The following is a 19372-nucleotide window of genomic DNA, read 5'->3' on the forward strand; positions in this document are numbered from 1 at the left end:
CTTTTCCCAACCTCTCACTTTCAACCTATATTTATCTTTGGGTCTAAGATGTGTTTCCTGTAGACAGCATATAGAAGGATCCTGTTTTTTAATCCATTCTGCCAGTCTATGTCTTTTGATTGGGGAATTCAGTCCATTAACATTTAGTGTTATTACTGTTTGGATAATATTTTCCTCTACCATTTTGTCTTTTGTATTATATATATCATATCTGACTTTCCTTCTTTCTACACTCTTCTCCATATCTCTCTCTTCTGTCTTTTTGTATCTGACTCTAGTGCTCCCTTTAGTATTTCTTGCAGAGCTGGTCTCTTGGTCACAAATTCTCTCAGTGACTTTTTGTCTGAGAATGTTTTAATTTCTCCCTCCTTTTTGAAGGACAGTTTTGCTGGATATAGGAGTCTTGTTTGGCAGTTTTTCTCTTTTAGTAACTTAAATATATCATCCCACTGTCTTCTAGCTTCCAGGGTTTCTGCTGAGAAATCTACACATAGTCTTATTGGGTTTCCCTTCTATGCGATGGATTGCTTCTCTCTCGCTGCTTTCAAGATCCTCTCTTTCTCTTTGACCTCTGACATTCTAACTAATAAGTGTCTTGGGGAACGCCTATTTGGGTCTAATCTCTTTGGGGTGCGCTGCACTTCTTGGATCTGTAATTTTAGGTCTTTCATAAGAGTTGGGAAATTTTCAGTGATAATTTCTTCCATTAGTTTTTCTCCTCCTTTTCCCTTCTCTTCTCCTTCTGGGACACCCACAACACGTATATTTGTGCGGTTCATATTGTCCTTGAGTTCCCTGATACCCTGTTCGAATTTTTCCATTCTTTTCTGGATAGTTTCTGTTTCTTTTTGGAATTCAGATGTTATATCCTCCAAATCACTAATTCTATCTTCTGTCTCTTTAAATCTATCATTGTAGGTATCCATTGTTTTTTCCATCTTTTCTACTTTATCCTTCACTTCCATAAGCTCTGTGATTTGTTTTTTCAGTTTTTCTATTTCTTCTTTATGTTCAGCCCATGTCTTCTTCATGTCCTCCCTCAATTTATCGAGTTCGTTTTTGAAGAGGTTTTCCATTTCTGTTCGTATATTCAGCATTAGTTGTTTCAGCTCCTGTATCTCATTTGTACTATTGGTTTGTTCCTTTGACTGGGCCATATTTTCAATTTTCTGAGCGTGATCCATTATCTTCTGCTGGCGTCTGGGCATTTAGTCAGATTTCCCTGAGTGTTGGACCCCACAGGTTGTAAGATTTTTCTGTGAAATCTCTGGGTTCTGTTTTTCTTATCCTGCCCAGTAGGTGGCGCTCGTGGCACACGTTTGTCTACGGGATCCACCAGTAAAAGTTGCTGTGGGTCCTTTAACTCTGGAAAACTCTCGCTGTAGGGGAGGTTTGGCAGCCGAAGCATCTTGGAAGAGTGCCAGCCGGCCCAGGGGTCCGAACGCGGGGAGGGTCGCCGGCTGCTGCAGCACGTGAGAGCACCCGACCAAATTTCCTAGTCGGCCCAGGGCGCCAAGCGTGGCGGAAGGGCGCCAGCTGTCGCAGCCCGGGAGAATGCACTGTTCCCAGGCGGACCGGGGAGTCACATGTTTGGAAGGGACCCCCTGGTCACCGTTTCCGCAGTCTGGGGATTTCTGACCCAACTCTTTCAGTTGGTCTGGGGGGCCTCGCGTGGTGGGGACGCCAGCCGCCATGGCCTGAGAGGACCGCCTGCCCAATTCTGGCAGCTGGCCTGGGAAGGAGGAAGGGTGGGACTCCGGCCGCTTGCCGTCCCGCCTAGGAAAGCCCGCATCCCTCGGTGTTCTCACCGGAGCTGGTTCTCCGAGACAGTCAGCCGTTCCAGGATGGGGTACGCTGTCCCTTTGATCTCCGTCGTGGCTCTGGGAGCTGCTCTGTATTGTCTCCACTCCCCCAGTAGCTGTTCTGGAGGAGGAAAGGTGAGGGCGGCAAGGCTGTCGAGGCTGGTGGCGGAGGAGCCGGTGAAGGCGGGGAAAGAGGGCACCGTGGTGGTTGGCAAGCCGCCGGAGCAGGAGGGGGAAGAGGGGGGAGAAGGAGGGCGGGCGGGTCGGCTGCTGCGGGGCGTGGGCGCCGTGCTGCGGGGTGTGGGCGCCGTGCGGCGGGCCGGCGGAGAAAGAGAGGGGAGTAATAAGTCTTCTTAGATTAGGCTGAACAAAGGGAAGGGCTACTCCTCCATGCTTCCATCAAGAGAATAATAGCCTTTGTAAATTGCCTTCGCAGGTCATAAGTCAATTTGAAATCTTGGGCTTAGAGTTTATGAAAGAACAGATAAAGAATGTCTACCATATATGGATTTGTTTTTAAGAATTAGTTTTCTATTAGCTGCTGAGCCCTGATGACTTTTCAAAAATGTGGTTTGTTTTTAGTCTAATTAGCTTAACAATACAGGGTTTGATGCAGGGCAAGGGAGGAAATCTGTTATACCCTCTGTCTTCTTTTGTCTCCCTGCCCCCTATTTTTGGTCTCCTTTTCTTTCTTCATCTTCCCTTGCTTTCTAACAATAATTCTTGTTTAAATTTTCTTGAGGTCCTTTTGGTTTCCTTTTCTTTACTATACTGGTTCTCATCTGGGCCACTGCTTCTCCCTCCCTTCCCCCTTCCCACCAGGAGTATTTAGGTATGGAAGGGGTTTGGTCTGCCCAGCTTTCAGGGAACACAGACTAGAGGCCCCAAATGCTTGTGCATGCATCCTGTAATAGTTTACTAAAGCTGTTGGAATGCAGTATACCAGAAATGGAAAGGCTTTTAAAAAGGGAATTTAATAAGTTACAAGTTTACAGTTTTAGGGCTACGACAATGTCCAAATTAAGGCTCCAATAAAAGGTTGCCTTCATTTAAGAAAGGCTGATGCTTACTGGAATACCTCTGTCACCTAGGAAGGCATGTGACTGGCATCTGCTGGTCCTTGTTCCTGGTTACATTGCTTCCAGCTTCTGATGCCAGTGTTTTCCTCTCTAAGTATCTGTAGGCCCTTACTTAGTTCCTCCGGGACACAACTCTGGGTTCTGGCTTGTTTAGCATCTCATGGGAAGGCAAATGGCTACGTCTGCCGGGCTCTGCTTGTATCTAGGCATCTGCTCTCTCTGTTGGCACTACAAGCATCTCCAAACACCTATGTCTTGTCAGCTCTGAAGCAACTGTTCTGCAAGTGTCTGCATCTGAGTTTTATTCAGAATGCTTCCCCTTTTAAAGGCCTCTAGAAAACTAATTAAGACCCATGTGAATGGTTAGAGTCACATCTCCATCTCATCAAAGGCTCACACCCACAGTTGGGCACGCTGCATCTCTGTGGCGATTAGCTAATCAAAAGTTAACCACTCTACAGTGTTGAATCAGGATTACCAGAAAAGGCCGCCCCCACAAGATTGGATCAAGATTAAAACATGGCCTTTCTGGGGTATATAATAGTTTCAAATTGGCACAAACTTCTGAAATGTTGATTCTGTCCCCATTACACATGATAGCCAAGGGTTCTTCTGCAAGTTGTAGTGAGAAGTCTTTAATGTTGAATTATCAACTGTGATTTATGGCTAAGATAAAGCATCCAGTTGAGTCGAGAGGGTAAAAGCACAGACTTCAGAGCCAGACTGTATCATTTACCAATTGGCTGAAGTTTGGGAAATTTCTTAGAGCCTCTTTGCATCGGTCCCCTTATCTGTAAATTGGGCTAGTAATAACATACAGGTTTTTGTAAGGATCAGGTGGCTGAGAACAGTTCCTTGCATGTTTTAAGTATCGAATAGTTTCTTGTTTTTGATAAAATAACATTTTAAAGGGTCCCAAGGCCTTCTCCCTCTAGCTAAACTTTTGGTCCTGCCCCCTGCCTACATATGAGCTATTTTGATGCTCATATATTTATATTTATGGAGCCAATTTTGGATTCATTACAGCTTTAAGTTCAAATATAAGAAAATTATTTTAGAATATTTCTTGAACTCTTATAATGAAACGGATAGAGTCTAGAGTATAAAAGTAGAAATAATATGTTTGTATGCCAGATAATGTGCTTACTTCTTTCTCAAGTGCCCAGGCAGAGTAGGTGAGGCTGCGGGAGACCAGAGCATATCCAGGTATGGGGCTGTTGGGCTGTTTGAGTCGTGGAGCCGTTCAAAACTTAGAGCTAAGCCCACTAATGTTTCTAACCTAATAATCTTGGTGCCCAAATTCAAGTGGCTGTGTTTTTAGCCAATGTCAGCCAGCAAGTTTGATTTCTAAGGCCTTGTCTTCAGCCACTGTAGGTCTCTGGGTGATCAAGGAGAGACAGTGTGGTTGACTTGGCATTTGTTAGGCTTCCCCAGCCCCAGGGAGAATTTGACCAGGACTCTCTTTTCTCCAGATGCTATTTACTCCTTCCAGTTACCCTGCCAGTCCTCCTGTGCTGTGTATATTAACACCACCCCCATTTTGTGGCTGCTGAAACTGCGTCACGGGCCAGACAACTTTCCCAGAGATCATATAACCATAAGTGGCAGAACTGGATTTAGAACACAGCTCTCCTGGATTCCAGAGTCTTTTTAAAATCATCATTCTGGACTTCCTTGATGTAAAATAGAATGGATAGACCCTTTTGAATGAATTTAAAAGTTTGAACCTTAGAGTAACACAAGGAAGCATAGAAAGATAAACATCACACAAATGAGACTGACTTCACACAAACAGAAAGAAGTGAACATTGATCAACTATTTTATGTCAGATATTGCACATTTATTAGCATACTTAATTCTCCCGTGACTCGTGTTTTCACTACCTCCCCATCACCTTCCATGCTGTGGAAACACTGGGAAGATCTCCTTGCCCGGTCACTTCAGTAGCCTCTAGGACACGTGGGATAATCCTGGAGTTATGAGCCAGGAAAACTGAGTACATGCCTCACATCTCTCATGGTCTTGTAGAACCAGCTGCCTTCAAGCTACATTCATTTTTCATCCAGGAAACTTGCAGATAGCTAAGGAGAGAAGTAAGCTCATAATAGAGGTAAAAGGCAGGCAAATGAGGCATTTGTATTCTGTGGATGTGGACTTATTTTTGCAGCCTCTGGACCTGGCTGGGGTGGGGATGAGGAACCTGGTAAAGGGCTTATGGGAACTGGCTGCTTTGCACACCTGCCTGCCCCACAGAGCCACCCCATTGTTTTGGTGCTTTGTCTGCCAGGAGGATGTGAGGATTGCCAGGCATGCATGTGCTGAAACTTGCTGAGGGTGAGTCTGTCTTTCCTCAAGCTCTGTACATCGGCAAGGATGGTCCTTGCCTCAGCCTTAATTCATTAGGAAATCACTATCTCCCCAGCTCTTTTGGCACCAGCCTTCAGGGCGCGCTCAATAAATAGAGGACAAGCGCTACTGCAAATGGAACCCAGTGCTTTCCAGGCAGTGCCTGGCTCCCAGCCTCTGAGCCATCACTGTTTACAAGAGCTGTTTCAGAGAAGGAAGTCTGTGTACTGGGCAAGGCAGGGCAGCCTCTGAATGGAGGAAATGTGCCACAGGCAGGTAGTCGGACAGCTTATTAGTTTACTCTTTCAGCCAAATTATTTTTGTTGCTGTTAAAAATTAATTTTAATAATTGCTTTTGGACTGAGCTGTTGAATAACTGAGCCAAGTTTTCATGCCCAATGAACTTTTATAGCAAACTCTCTTCTCTTTATGGGGTTATTATGAGGATGATATTTGTAAAGCCCTTTAACTGCTTAAAAGAAGGGTCTGGATAAATAGTAGTCATATTTTCACAGATTTGGAGGAATGATTAGACAATGGCATTCCTTTTCTGAAAGATGCAAATCATACTCTGTGACCAACCATTTGCTTTAGTGGCTGTTTTCCTGCTTTGAATTTCTAAATGAAAATCTATGTAGAAGATTGGATTGATTTTTATATTTCCATAAAATTATTCAGCTGAGTAAAAAAAAAAAAATCTCTACTCAAGAAGAAATGTTTTTATAGCACAGAGTTTGAGTAGTAGGTAGGAAATGCCCCCTTGTTAATGAACACCTAAGTTTGAATTAATTTGTAGCAAATCGTCTAGTGAAAGGATAGTCCTTTATTATTATTTTATGTCATACTTTTTCTTTCTGTTTTGCCTTTTAGGGGAAAACACCCTAGAAAAGAAAAAGTGCTGCCTTGTTTCAGGAAGAAATACTCTCCTTAGAAAGAGCCATCTGCCAGTGTACTATGGGGTTTTTAGAGAGTGAAGGCTTCTCCCATGTGTGTGCATTCCAAGAAATTGTCTCTAGTACATGTAGGAAAAAATGGAATTAATAAGACTTCCCTTTGTGGCCTCAGTATATTTTGAGGTTTTAACAAAACTCTCAGTAAAATATCGGTCCATTATGCACATAGCGGTCTTAGGGATTGTGAAAACATAAATTACACTGCACTCAGCCCCTGCTGAAAATCTTCCATTACCTTTCTGATGCATGTAGGATAAGGTCCAGATCTCTGCTTCGACCTGTGGGCTCAGCGTGATCTGGTCCTGCCTCTTCACCAGCCCCTTCTCTGACTCTCTTCCTTGCTTGCTGTGTTCCAGCCGCAAGGCCCTTCTTTCGGGTCATCAGCCACTCTACTCTTGCCCACCTCGGGGCCTTCCCATGTGGCCTGCAATGCTCTTGCCCCAGATCTCTGATGGGGTTACCTGAGGTTCTGGGCTTAGCTCAGCATCACCTCCTCAAGATCTTGGGATGTCAGTTATTGAGAAGGGAGCCCAGCAGCCTCCTGGGCCAGGGTTGGGCAGTTCTTACCCCTGCCAGTGTGCAGGGACTGACAACGAACAGAGTTTGAGGCCCAGCAGGTTCTACCCTGAAAGTCCTTTCCTCCAGACCTCAGCCCACACTGACCTAATCCTGCTCTGTGCCGTCCTTGCAGCCCAGCCACTCCATTCCCAGCAACCTGAACTCGGGTGGTTGATGGGTGCTGCTTTGGCTTCTTCTGGCTGTCAGGTTCCTGATGGCTGGAACTCTTATCTTTTGCTTAAGGAACACTGCCATTATGTTTTGTTTTGTTTTGAAGACTATACCTTGGAAGATGAGTGCTTTAATCATTAGAGAAACTGGGCTTAGAGGGTGGTCTGCCCCAGGGGGTGGCTGACAGTGTGCTTTCCCCCATGTTTGTGTTTAGGTCATAGTAGCCTTTTCGCTTAATGTCTTACTAGTAGATCATAGCAATTAGTGAACTTTTTTTTTGCAGTAACAGCAATGAAATCTTAACTGAATCTGAGCCTCAACACTCGCTCTGCTTCAGGCTTTTTGGGATGAAATACCTATAGACCCCTATTAATGACCTTGGAATTCTTCCTTCTTTGTTTGTGGTCTAATCAGGTCTTCTTGTTGCCACATGATACACATTCAAATATCGATGCAGTTCTTACATGTGGCTAAGACCACCTTCTCCGAATAGATTAGGAAATATTCAGGAATGTGCAGGTGAGAAAGGGAAAAATGGCAACAATAGGGCAACTCTTTGTTGCTTTAATCATTAGATAGATTGGACTTCGATGGTGGTCTACACCAGAGGAATGACTGGTGCGCTTTTCCTGTTTATATTTAGATAAAGCCTTTTTGCTTAATATCTCATTTGTGATGCCCTGCTTTTCTAAATCTTAAGTGTGTAAGGGGGTGTGATAGGCAGCCCCCTCCCACCACAAGCCCTCCAGTGCATTCACAATTCCTGATCCCCAGGGGACCTCTGTTATATGCCTGTTTGTTGGTACTTGTTTAGATGCTTTGCCCCTTTGGTGGGATATTGCCTGTACTTGCTGCTTACTGATCTTGGCACATCAGATCTTTACCAGTGGCCTGCTGGCAGTGTCTGTGGGAAAGCAGAACTGTCCCAAGACATCCCATCTGCTCTCTTCTCCCACTCCCTTTTTTGCAGGTGGAGTCGGGTGCATGGTCCGGGAATTGAACCCAGGTCTCCCACATGGCAGGCAGCAGTCCTACCTCTGAACTACCCATGCACCCTCCAGCTCCATTTTTGTGGAGTTTCATTTTAGCAGTCAGTCCCTGCTCAGATAGTGCTGTGTGCTGGTGTTTTGTGAACTAGAGCACTGCTTTCCTCCCCTGGCCTCATGGAGTCCTACACAGGGGTGGCTTCTCCTACAGCGAGGCTGTGGGAACAGGAGAGTGGGGTGGGCGCTGCTGAGGCTGCTGTTTCAGTGGGGACTGATGGGAGGTAGCTCTGCCCAACTCTGTCCCACAGCAGCTGGCGGGTGACTTGCTGTGCTGAGGACTGCTAGCCAGGGCAGGCATTTCACATGACCACCAGCTGCTTCCATTAGGAGCCTCTGATGTATGGCAGTGAATGCATGTCTTGTAAATAAAGGGTGACTCTTGTTGTCTCTCTAAAAAGATTCTTTTAGAAAATAAAGATACCAATGACTGCCCTCCCATGCCTACCTTAAAATGGAAGGAGCTTAGTTTTATGACTTCTTGTCTGATTAAAAAAAAATGCTTAAAAATTTTTAAAAGTACATATAGGTACAAGTAAAGTGCAAACCATGCCAAATACCCACCTTCTGGATATAATTGTTGCCCATGTTTTGATGCTCACTCATATATATACACTCCCTTAAATATGAGATCATATATTTTTTATGTATTTTCTAATGTGAATTATAACATATACAAAAAAGCAATACATTTCAAAGTATATTTTAACAAGTAGTTACAGAGAAAATTTTAAAGTTTGGTTCAGTTACAGTTCCACAATTTCAGGTATTTCCTTCCTGTGGTATGTGTTTTGTTAAATGATGCTGGTGTGCACTATACCAGAAATGGAATGGCTTTTAAAAGGGAGTTTATTACATTACAAGTTTACAATTCTAAGGCCATAAAAATGTCCAAACTAAGGCATCTAGAAGAAGGTGCCTTGATTCAAGAAAGGCTGATGGGTCTAGAACCCTCTGTCAGCTAGGAAGGCGTGTGGCTGGCATCTGCCGGGGTCTTAGGCTTCTGGTTTCATACAGTGTTTTCTTCTGCACCTTCAAATGTCTGAATCTTGTTTGGGCTCTGAAGCCTTTCCCAAACTGGTTCCCTCGTAAAGGACTCAAGTAAGCAACCAACCTTGAATGGGTGGAGGTACATCTCCATGGAAACCGTCTAATCAAAAGGTCTCACTTACAATCAGGTGGGGCACATCTCTATGGAAAAAACCTAATAAAAAAGATCCCACCCAACAATATTGAATCAGGATTAAAGAACATGTCTTTTCTGGAGTACACAACAGTTTCAAACTGGCACATTCTACCCTTGAGACCCAAAGAAAAATACATGTTCTTTCCATATACAAAATACATTCCATTAAAATATCACAAAGCCCAAACCATTTCAGTATAATAATACAAATACAGCACAAAGTGGGAAACGGTACAGAATCTCATTGTTCTAGTTTGCTAGCTGCTGGAATGCAATGTACGAGAAACGGAATGGCTTTTAACAAGGGGAATTTAATGAGTTGCTAGTTTACAGTTCTAAAGCCGAGAAAATGTCCCAATTAAAACAAGTCTATAGAAATGACCAATCAAAGGCATCCAGGGAAAGATACCTTGGTTCAAGAAGGCCGATGAAGTTCAGGGTTTCTCTCTCAAGTGAGAAGGCACATGGCAAACACAGTCAGGGCTTCTCTCTCGGCTGGAAGGGCACATGGCAAACACGGCATCTGCTAGCTTTCTCTCCTGGCTTCCCGTTTCATGAAGCTCCCCCGGAGGCATCTTCCTTCTTCATCTCCAAAGGTCGCTGGCTGGTGGACTCACTGCTTCGTAGTGTTGCTCTCTCTGAATCTCTCATTCTCCAAAATAGTTCCTCTTCTATAGGACTTCAGAAACTAATCAAGACCCACTCAAATGGGTGGAGACATGTCATCCCCTAATCCAGTTTACCACTCTTGACTAAATCACATCAGCCAGGGAGATGATCTCATTACAGTTTCAAACATACAGTATTGAATAGAGATTATTCTACCTTTATGAAATGGGATTTATATTAAAGCATGGCTTTTCTTAGGGGGCATACTTCCTTTCAAACAAGAACACTCATCAAAGTCAATTACAGATATGATTCTGTATTTTGAGAGGCAAAATGCTCCTCTGGCTCTGAACCTATAAAATTTAGAACAAGTTCTCTGCTGTCAAACTATAAAGGAGGCACAGTCATAGGATAAATGTTCCCATTTCCAAATAATTGGTAGGAACACAAGGGTTACCAAACCCAAACAGTTCCAAAAATGTGCACAGCAGACCTCATTAGATACAGAGTCTGAGTCTCATTTATCCTCGGGACTTTAGAAAGTGGCAGTTCCACCCATTCCAAGGGCCTAAGAAGCAATCCTGTTCTTTCCAGACACCAGAGTGAGAGTTGCAATCTTGCGAGACATTGGTGAGACCACCTTTTTCTCAGTTCCACTCTCTCCAAGAATTGGGGCAGCACCCAGGCTCTCTGCCATCTCTGGGGTTCATGCTCAACCCCCTTAGAACAATGCCATGGCAGCAAGGCTCTCCCCCATCCCCCAAGGAACATGCTCCACCCTCTCTGAGACCTGGGGCACTGAAACTCTTCCTAAACATTCAGGCAGAAGGCCTGCTCTCTGCCTCCAGGACAAATTCACCCTGTCCAAGTATGTGGTTGGATCCACTCTCCTGGCCCAGGATTTCTTGGCTTCAGACCTTAGCTTCTGTGGTTCTGCCTTTGAAATTATTTTTCCTTCAGTTTGTCCCTCTTCTGTCTGTTTTAGTCAAACTGGCAGTGGTTCTGTTTATATAGGTCTTGAAAGAAACTTACTGGTTTTCCATGCAGTATACACAGATCACACTCATCAGATAATAGAATGTTCCATAAATCCTTTCTGGAAAACTCCATTTCCAATTCTGGCTTTTTCTGAAATGGCTGACAGTTTCCATATTTGGTTAAATCCTCACGTGGGGCACTATTCTCTAGGGTCTCACTTTCTGGAAGCACAGAATTTTCCAGACCATCAGTTTCTAGTTTCTTTACCTCACGATTTCAATTCTCAGCTTATCTCTTTCTTGTTGCATTTTGTTACAAGCTGCAAGGAGAAACCAGCGTACATTTTCTACATTTATTTGGAAATCTCTTCTGCTCAATATCCAAGTTCATCACTCAAATTCTGCCTTCCGTCCAATACCAGCACTTAATTTTGCCAAAATTCTCTGCCACTTTAAAACAAGAATTACCTTCCTTTCAGTTTACAATAACAAATGCATCATTCTGTTGAAGGTCTCATTAGAAGAACCTTTGGTGTTGATATTTCTGCCAGCAATCTCTTGCAATTCATACCTTCTCTGTGAAGCATATCGCCATTCCTCCAGAACCTTCCCTTTATCCATTTAAAAAACCATTCTCCCATGTTTGACATTTGCAAACAGCAGCACCCCACTTCTCTGGTTCCAAAATTTGTTTTGGTTTGTTAGATGCTGTGGGAATGCAATATATCAGAAATGGAAAAACTTTTAAAAAGAGAATTTATTATGTTGCAAGTTTACACTTCTAAGGCTGTAAAAATGTCCAAACTAAAGGAATTCAGAGAAAGATACTTTGACTCAAGAAAGGCTGGTAGGTCCAGAGTACCTCTGTCAGCTGAGAGGCACATGACTGATGGATGTCTTTGCTGGAGCCTTTGGCTTCTGGTTTCACACAGTGTTTTCTTTCTGCATTTCTAACCATTTGGGTCTCGTGATGGCTCTGAAGCTTTTTCCCAAAATGGTTTCCTCTTAAAGGATTCTTAGTAAGCAACTCCGCCTTGAATGGGTAGAGACACATCTCCATGGAAACTACCTAATCAGAAAAAATCCCACCCAACAATCCGCTTGAATCGGGATTGAAGAACATGGCTTTTCTAGGATACACAACAGTTTCAAACCAGCGTATCCTATCACTAGATCTTGAAGATGTTCACTTATATTTTCATCTAGGAGGTTTATGGTACTGGCTTTTATTTAGGTCTTAGATCCACTTTGAGTTAAATGTTGTTTAGAGTGGGAGGTAGGGGTCCTCTTTCATTCTTTGGCTGTAAATATCCAGTTCTCCTAGCCCCATTTATTGAAAAGACTTTTTTGTCCCAGTTCAGTGATTTGGGGACCTTGTCAAAAATCAATTGATTATAGATCTGTGGGGCCATTTCTGAACTCTCAAAATGATTCCTTTGGTCAATATGTCTATCTTTGTGCCCCATGCCATTTTGTGACCCTTTCGCATTTCTGATTTTGGTTATTTACATCTCTCTTTTTGACTTTGTCAGTCTACCTAAGCATTTGTCAATCTTGTTGATCTTCTCAAAGAACCAACTTGTTTTTATTTATACTCTATGTTGTTTTGTTTCTTTCCTTTTTTTTTTGCTGTTCTCCAGTTCATTTATTTCTGCTTTAATCTTTTACTTATTTTCTTCTACTTACTTTAGGGTTAGTTTGCTGTTCTTTCTCTTGCTTTTTCAGTTGTTCAGTTAAGTCTTTGGTTTTAGCTCTTTCTTCCTTTTTAATGTATGTGTTTAGGGCTATAAATTTCCCTCTCAGCACCACCTTTGCTGCATCCCATAGATTATTTATTTATTTATTTAAAAAATTAACCGCAAACAAAAATATTAACATATTCCATTCTACATATATAATCAGTAATTCTTAATATCATCACATAGTTGCATATTCATCATTTCTTAGAACATTTGCATTGATTTAGAAGAAGAAAAAAACAACAGAAAAAGAAATAAAACTGTAACAGAAAAACAAAGATTATACATACCATACCCCTTACCCCTCACTTTCATTTACCACTAGTATTTCAAACTAAATTTATTTTAACATTTGTTCCCCCTATTATTTATTTTTATTCCCTTTGTTCTACTGGTCTGTTGATCTGGTAGATAAAAGAAGCATCAGACACAAGGTTTTCACAATCACAGAGTCATATTGTGAAAGCTGTATCATTTTCAGTCATCATCAAGAAACATGGCTACTGGAACACAGCTCTACATTTTCAGGCAGTTCCCTCCAGCTTCTCCACTACCTCTTGAACAACAAGGTGATATCTACTTAATGTATAAGAATAACCTCCAGGATAACCTCTCCACTCTGGAATCTCTCAGCCATTGACACTTTGTCTCTTTTCACTCTTCCCCCTTTTGGTTGAGAAGGTTCTCTCAGTCCCTTGATGTTAATTCTCAGCTCATTCTAGGGTTTTTCTCAGTCCCTTGATGCTGAGTCTCAGCTCATTCCAGGATCTCTGTCCCACGTTGCCGTGAAGGTCCACACCCCTGGGAGTCATGTCCCACGCAGAGAGGGGGAGGGTGGTGAGACTGCTCGTCGTGTTGACTGGAGAGAGAGGCCACATCTGAGCAACAAAAGAGGCTCTCTTGGGGGTGACTCTTAGGCCTAAATTTTAAGTAGACTTGACCTATCCTTTGTGGGGTTAAGTTTCATATGAACAAACCCCAAGACTGGGGTCTCAGCCTGTAGCTTTGGTTGTCCACACTGCTTGTGAGAATATCAAGAATTCAACTTGGGGAAGTTGAATTTCTCCCTGTTCTCACCAATCCCCGAAAAAGGCTTTGCAAATACTTTTCTACTCACTGATCAAATCACTCCGGGATTCATCGGGGCATCACTGTGGACAAACCAACAAAATCTCATGTCCTACCTGAGATTCCAAGTACTTATCATCCCATAGATTTTGATACATTGTATTCTCATTATAATTTGTCTCCCGATATTTACAGATTTCTCTTGCAGTTTCTTTTTGACCCAGTGGTTGCTTAAGAGTGTGTTGTTTAACCTCCATATATTTGTGAAAATTCTGTTTCTTTGTTGGTTATTGATTTCCAGCTTCATTTCATTATGGTCAGAGAAAGTGCTTTGAATAATTTATGGAGACCTGTTTTGTGCCCCAGCATATAATCTGTCCTGGAAAAGGTTCCATGAGCACTGGAGAAGAAGGGTTATCCTGTTGTTTGGGGATGCGGTGATCTATATATGTCTTTTAGGTCTAATTCATTTATTACATTGTTTAGGTTCTCTGTCTCCTTATTAGTCTTCCGTCTGGTTGTTCTGTCTACATAAGAGAGCGGTGTCTTGGACTCTCTCACTATTGTAGAAACGTCTGTTGCTCCTTTCAGTTCTGCTGATGTTTGTCTCATGTACTTTGGAGCTCCTTGACAGGGAGCATAAATATTTATGATTATTGTTTTTTCTTGGTTAATTGTCTGTCCTTCCTTGTCTCTTATGACAGCTTTGCCTTTAAAGTCTATTTTGTCTGATCTTAGTGTAGCTACCCCTGCTTTCTTTTGGTTACAGCTGGCATGGAATACTTTTTTCCATCCTTTAAGTTTCAGTCTGTTTGTATCTTTGGATCTAAGATGAATCTCTTATAAGCAGCATACAGATGGATCATAGTTTTTAATCCATTCTGCCCCTCTTTACCATTCATTTGGGGAGTTTAATCCATTCACATTCAAAATTATTACTGTAAAAGCAGTGTTTGAACCATTCATCTTATCCTTTGGTTTTTATTTGTCAGCTCTATTCCCCCCCTTTTAATATTTTTATTGTGAAATATAACATATATATAAAGAAAAGTAATAAATGTCAAAGTACAATGTTGAGTATGATGCTTTAACAAGTAGTTATGGAGTAAATTTCAAAGTACAGTATGGGTTACAATTCCATAATTTCAGGTATTTCCTTTTAGCTGTTCTAATATACTAGACACTAAGAAGAAAATATCCATATAGTGATTCGGTAGTCATAACCTTTGTTAAATCCTAACCTCTCTGCTACAACTCCTTCTCATTTAATCATTCTCTCAATCTTCTCTCTCTTTATCCTTTAAATTACACTTACTAATATTCTTCAATTCTGTGCCTTTCTTCAGACCTCTCTCTCTTTTTTCTTTTCTTTCGTTCTTTCTTAACAAATCTCTCTGCATTTGTTTTTCTGTGAAAATTTTGAACTCTCACTCACTTTTGAAGAACAGCTTTGCTAGATAAAGAATTCTTGGCTGGCAGTTTTTCTCTTTCAGAATCTTAAATATGTCATACCACTGCCTTCTCGCCTCCATAGTGCTCATTGAGTGGTCAGTACTTAGTCTCTTGTGGCTTCCTTGCATGTGGTGAATCGCTTTTCTCTTGCTGCTTTTAGGACTTTCTCCTCTTCAGCATGTGACAGTCTGATTGGTGTGTGTCTTGCAGTGGGTCTATTGGGATTTATTCTATTTGGAGTTTGCTGGGCTTCTTTGATTTGTATATTCATATCTTTTATACGGGTTGGGAAGTTTTCCCTATTATCTCTTTAAATACTCTTCTTAACCCTTACTCTTCTCTTTTCCTTCTGTGACACCAGTGATTCTTATATTTGTGTGCCTCATCTTGTCCATCATTTCTCTGAGATCCAATTCAAATTTTTCCATCTTTTTCACCATTTGTTCTTTTGTGAATTCACATTTAATTGTCCTGTCCTCCTGTTTAATTATTCTTTTTTCTGCCTCTTCACATCTGTTGTGTATCTCTAGTACATTTTGAATTTAATCTATAGTGTCTTTCATTTCCATAAGATCTGCTGTTTTTCTAATTACTCTTTCAGATTGTTCTTTATGCTCTTCTCGTGTCTTCTTGATGTCTTTTATGTCTTGAGCCAACCCACTGAAGTTATTTGGGAGAACTGTGTATACGTCTTTGATTAGTTGTTCTAAATTCTGTATCTCCTCTGGCTTTTTGATTTGGTCATTTGGCTTGGCTTGCATCTTCATGTGCTTTTTGTGATTGTCTTCTGATTGCTCAGCATTTGATTATCTTAATAAAGTTATTTTAAAAGTTGCTTTCCCTCACTCACCCAAGATTTTATAGTTGCTTGGGTTTGTCTTGAAGGTCTCCTTTGGTACTTAACTTATCAGTAATTACCAGTCAGACCAAGGCCAGGGGCCTCTTGCAGGAGAGGCAAGTCTCTTTGGACATCTGGAGACGATTTGGCAGAACAGCAGTTTTCCAGAGTGCACTTTCCTTGTCTTCCCAGCAGATGGCATTCTTGGGCCACCTCCTCCTCTTAAGCCTGCTTTTCCCTGACTGACAGCCCACTGGGTGGGTGCCATGAGGTGAAAATCCAGTCAGTGCAACAAGTCTCCATGCATGCTGGAGACTGCCAGCCTCAGGGTAAAGGGTAGGCTCTGTCTACCTCTGTGGAGACCTTGCTTGAGGGCACAGTGGGTCTCGTGATTCCCAGCTTCCAGGTGAAATAACCTTGGGCTGTGGGGCTGAGAGTTTCACCTTCCCCAGCCCTCAGCGGTCTCAGAATGCACTCCTGTTCGCTGGCCCACAGATCCCTGCCCGCCATGCACCCCTGGGCCTCCAGGGTTGGGGAGGAGCTCTTAAGGCTGCTGTGTGGCTCTCTCCCTTCTCCCTGCCTCTCTGACTATGCATGCCATAAGCACCACACGTCTCCGTGGAGAAAGGATACAGGCGGTGGAACAGAGAGTGTCTCTTGCCTGCTAATTGTCAGATCGGCTCTGCTTTGCTCTGCTCTGCTCTGGTCCTTGGGAGGAGAGGCCCCCTATCTTCCCCAAACCCCGGTGACTGAGCACCCTGCTGCAGGGTCGGGGGTAAGCACTGTGCACTGAACAAGGTCTCTGTGGGTGGCTGAAACAAGATTGTGGGCTCCCGAGTTCTCACACGGCAGCTTCCAACTGCAGGACTGAGGTGGCTCCCAGCTGGCTGCAGAGATGGTTATGTGGGAGTGTGCAGCTCTCCCCTCACCTGCTCCAGTCAGTGCCCTGTGGGCAGCTCAGAGGCGGGCATGATGAAATAAACTCACCCTGTCCTTTAAGTTGTGATTTCCCTGCTTTTTCATCCAGCCCTTTTTTACCCAGCTTCTCCCTTCTCTGGCCGCTCATACCCTGGAATCACTGTCCTTGTCTTTTTCTGCCTTTTCTGTAGTTTTTCCACAGTGGAGAAGTTAGCTCAGTCTCTCCTATTCTGCCACCTTCCTGGAAGCAGTCGAGATCATATTTTTTAGGCATTAAGATTTTTTTTCTTCCCAATATATTATGGCAGCCTATGTCAATAAATTTAGAGACATCTTATCTTTAATATCTGAAAAATATTCCATTGTATAGATACACTGTAATTTATTTACCTAGTGTCTTATAGATGCATTTTCCCCAGTTATGATAAAGCATCAATAAATGTCCTTGTACTTCATGTCTATTTATCTCAAAGGGTAAATAGATTTAGATGACCATGTCAGAGTACAACTATTGAAAATTTTCATGTTAGCTGATAGTCTGCTTGCAGAAAGATTATACCATTGTATATTCCCCCATAATGACAGAAAGCATCTTACTGGCTTTCTTTAATTCTGTTCTCTAATATATTTAAAATGATACAATTTCCCAAAGTTTTCATACCTTTTTTTTTTTTGGTAAGTATAATTTGGATAGCTAACTAAGAAGTTAATGAATAATTTTATAACTTCAGTAATTAAAACTGAAAATATATATTTAGTATATGTTTTCCCTTACATTTTTCTAGGATGCAATGTGAATTTTTTTCTGATTTTCATTTAAAATGATGTACAATGAAGGTTGTACAATGAAGATGATATCAATCTCTATTTGGGAAATCTGTATATTCTGCGTTTTCATATTACTTCAGAAACTTTGCTATAAAGGACATTCCGACAGTAAAAGTAGCAAATACTATTTTGTAATATGATCGGGATTTAAAAAATAACTGAGTTTTTATTTGGAGGTGTAATCTTCATATGGGTATTCAAGCGTTTCTACTAAGGAGACACAGCTTTCATGACCTTCTCTTGTTTCTTCTAAAATGTTTTCTTCCGTCATTTCATTCTCTGAGAGTTTTCCCTGATCCATGTGATTCAATACCTGTTTCTCCACCTCTGAAATGGTTCAGCTGCTGTAGAAAATGGCTGTGCAGTTCCTCAAATGAGTGTAGTGTTTCTATTTGGGGAGACAGAAAACTTTTAGTAAGGGCACCCCAGTATCATGAATGTGATTCATCCTACTGCCTGGTATGCTTGAGAGTGAGCGATTGATATGGGAAACTTCATTGTGTATATGTTCTCAAAATTAAGTTAAAAAAGGAAAGAAAGAGCAAATAAAGAGACAATGACCATTCAGTGCAGCACAGGATCCTGGATGGGTCCTAGTGAGGGAGGAGAAAAGGCTCAAAGGAACAGTATTGGAACATAGGAAGAAAAATAGCATATATACCATAAAGCTTTATATCAATGTTAAATTTCTTGAACTTGATAACCGCTTATAAAGTGGTTACCTAAGGAATATCCTTGCTCTTTGCAATTATAATGGCAGCAATAAGTGTTTAAGGAGCATGATGTATACAGCTTACACTCAAGTTCAGAAAATGGTTAAATAGACAGAATGATATGGCAAATGTGGCAAAATGTTAAAATTGGTGGATCTGGGTATCAGGCAGGACGAGGGGTAGTTTATATTGGAGTTCTTTGTTTTGAGTCTAAATTATTTTTGTAACTGTCCTGTAAGTTTGAAAGTATTTCAAAATAAAAAAATTTTTTAAAAATGAGCAGTTACCCAAAAAATAAACAAAAAGTTTGCAGTAACTAAGTGGAGGAGTGGGGTGGCTGGCCAGGAAGTTAGTCTAGAGTAAAATGCACATTAGAGGTGGGAGCCAGGTGGATGGAAATAACTAAGATGCACAAGAAGGGCATTTTGGAGGAGGTTCTAACAGTAAATGTGGCAAGTTTTCTTTGTAATTAGATCATAACTTATTTTTTGATGTCTCTTGTTCGTGTCAGAATGGTAAAATAAAAGCTATGGGAGAAGATGCACCACAGTGCTGGGTGTGGATTCGTGGAAGAGACAGGACTGTGATGCTCGGTGGGCTGCCGCCTTCCTGCGTCCTCTCCTAGGCTGTGTGGTGAATCAAGCCTTGGCTGTCCAAGCAGGGTGAGCATTGAATTAAAGGCTACTTAGCCGTCCAGCAAGTGCCAGAGTTACTGCTGGGAGGTGGCTAGTGTGTGACGATTCCCTTGTTCAGCAAACCACTGACTTCCCCTAGCGTCTGAAGGCGCTCATGTGAGTTGTACGCAAATGACTCTTAGGACACTAAGGTACTATTTAATGAACTGTTCCCAGTGCTATTTTAATAACTCAAGATCTTAGTGCACTAAGTGGTATTTAATTACTAACTCTCTGAGTCACTGGGGGACCATTTAGTAATTGCTGCTTCATTGCTATTTAATAAAGTTCTGTCTTGTACATTAAATGGCACTGAGCAGTAATTCACTGCCTAGTCCCTAGTGGCATAAAAAACATAATGCTGCTTCTAGAGATGCTAATCTGAAGCCAGATGGTGGTTTAGGCGTTGGGAGAGTA

At 42.0% G+C, this 19372-nt stretch overlaps 1 protein-coding gene across 4 annotated transcripts in view; it reads left to right on the top strand.

Annotated features, from left to right (window-relative positions):
- Window positions 1–19372, top strand: part of LHFPL2 (LHFPL tetraspan subfamily member 2) — a 184270-nt gene that overhangs the window by 30554 nt on the left and 134344 nt on the right. The window contains exon 3 of one of the 4 annotated variants that reach the window (XM_077139348.1): window positions 18793–18943. The exons of the other annotated variants lie outside the window; for them this stretch is intronic. The gene's annotated coding sequence lies outside the window, so the exon portion shown is untranslated. The remainder of the gene's footprint in view (window positions 1–18792; window positions 18944–19372) is intronic. 4 annotated transcript variants of the gene reach the window in all.

Source organism: Tamandua tetradactyla, chromosome 21 (genome assembly GCF_023851605.1).
Source record: "Tamandua tetradactyla isolate mTamTet1 chromosome 21, mTamTet1.pri, whole genome shotgun sequence".
NCBI lineage: Eukaryota > Metazoa > Chordata > Mammalia > Pilosa > Myrmecophagidae > Tamandua > Tamandua tetradactyla.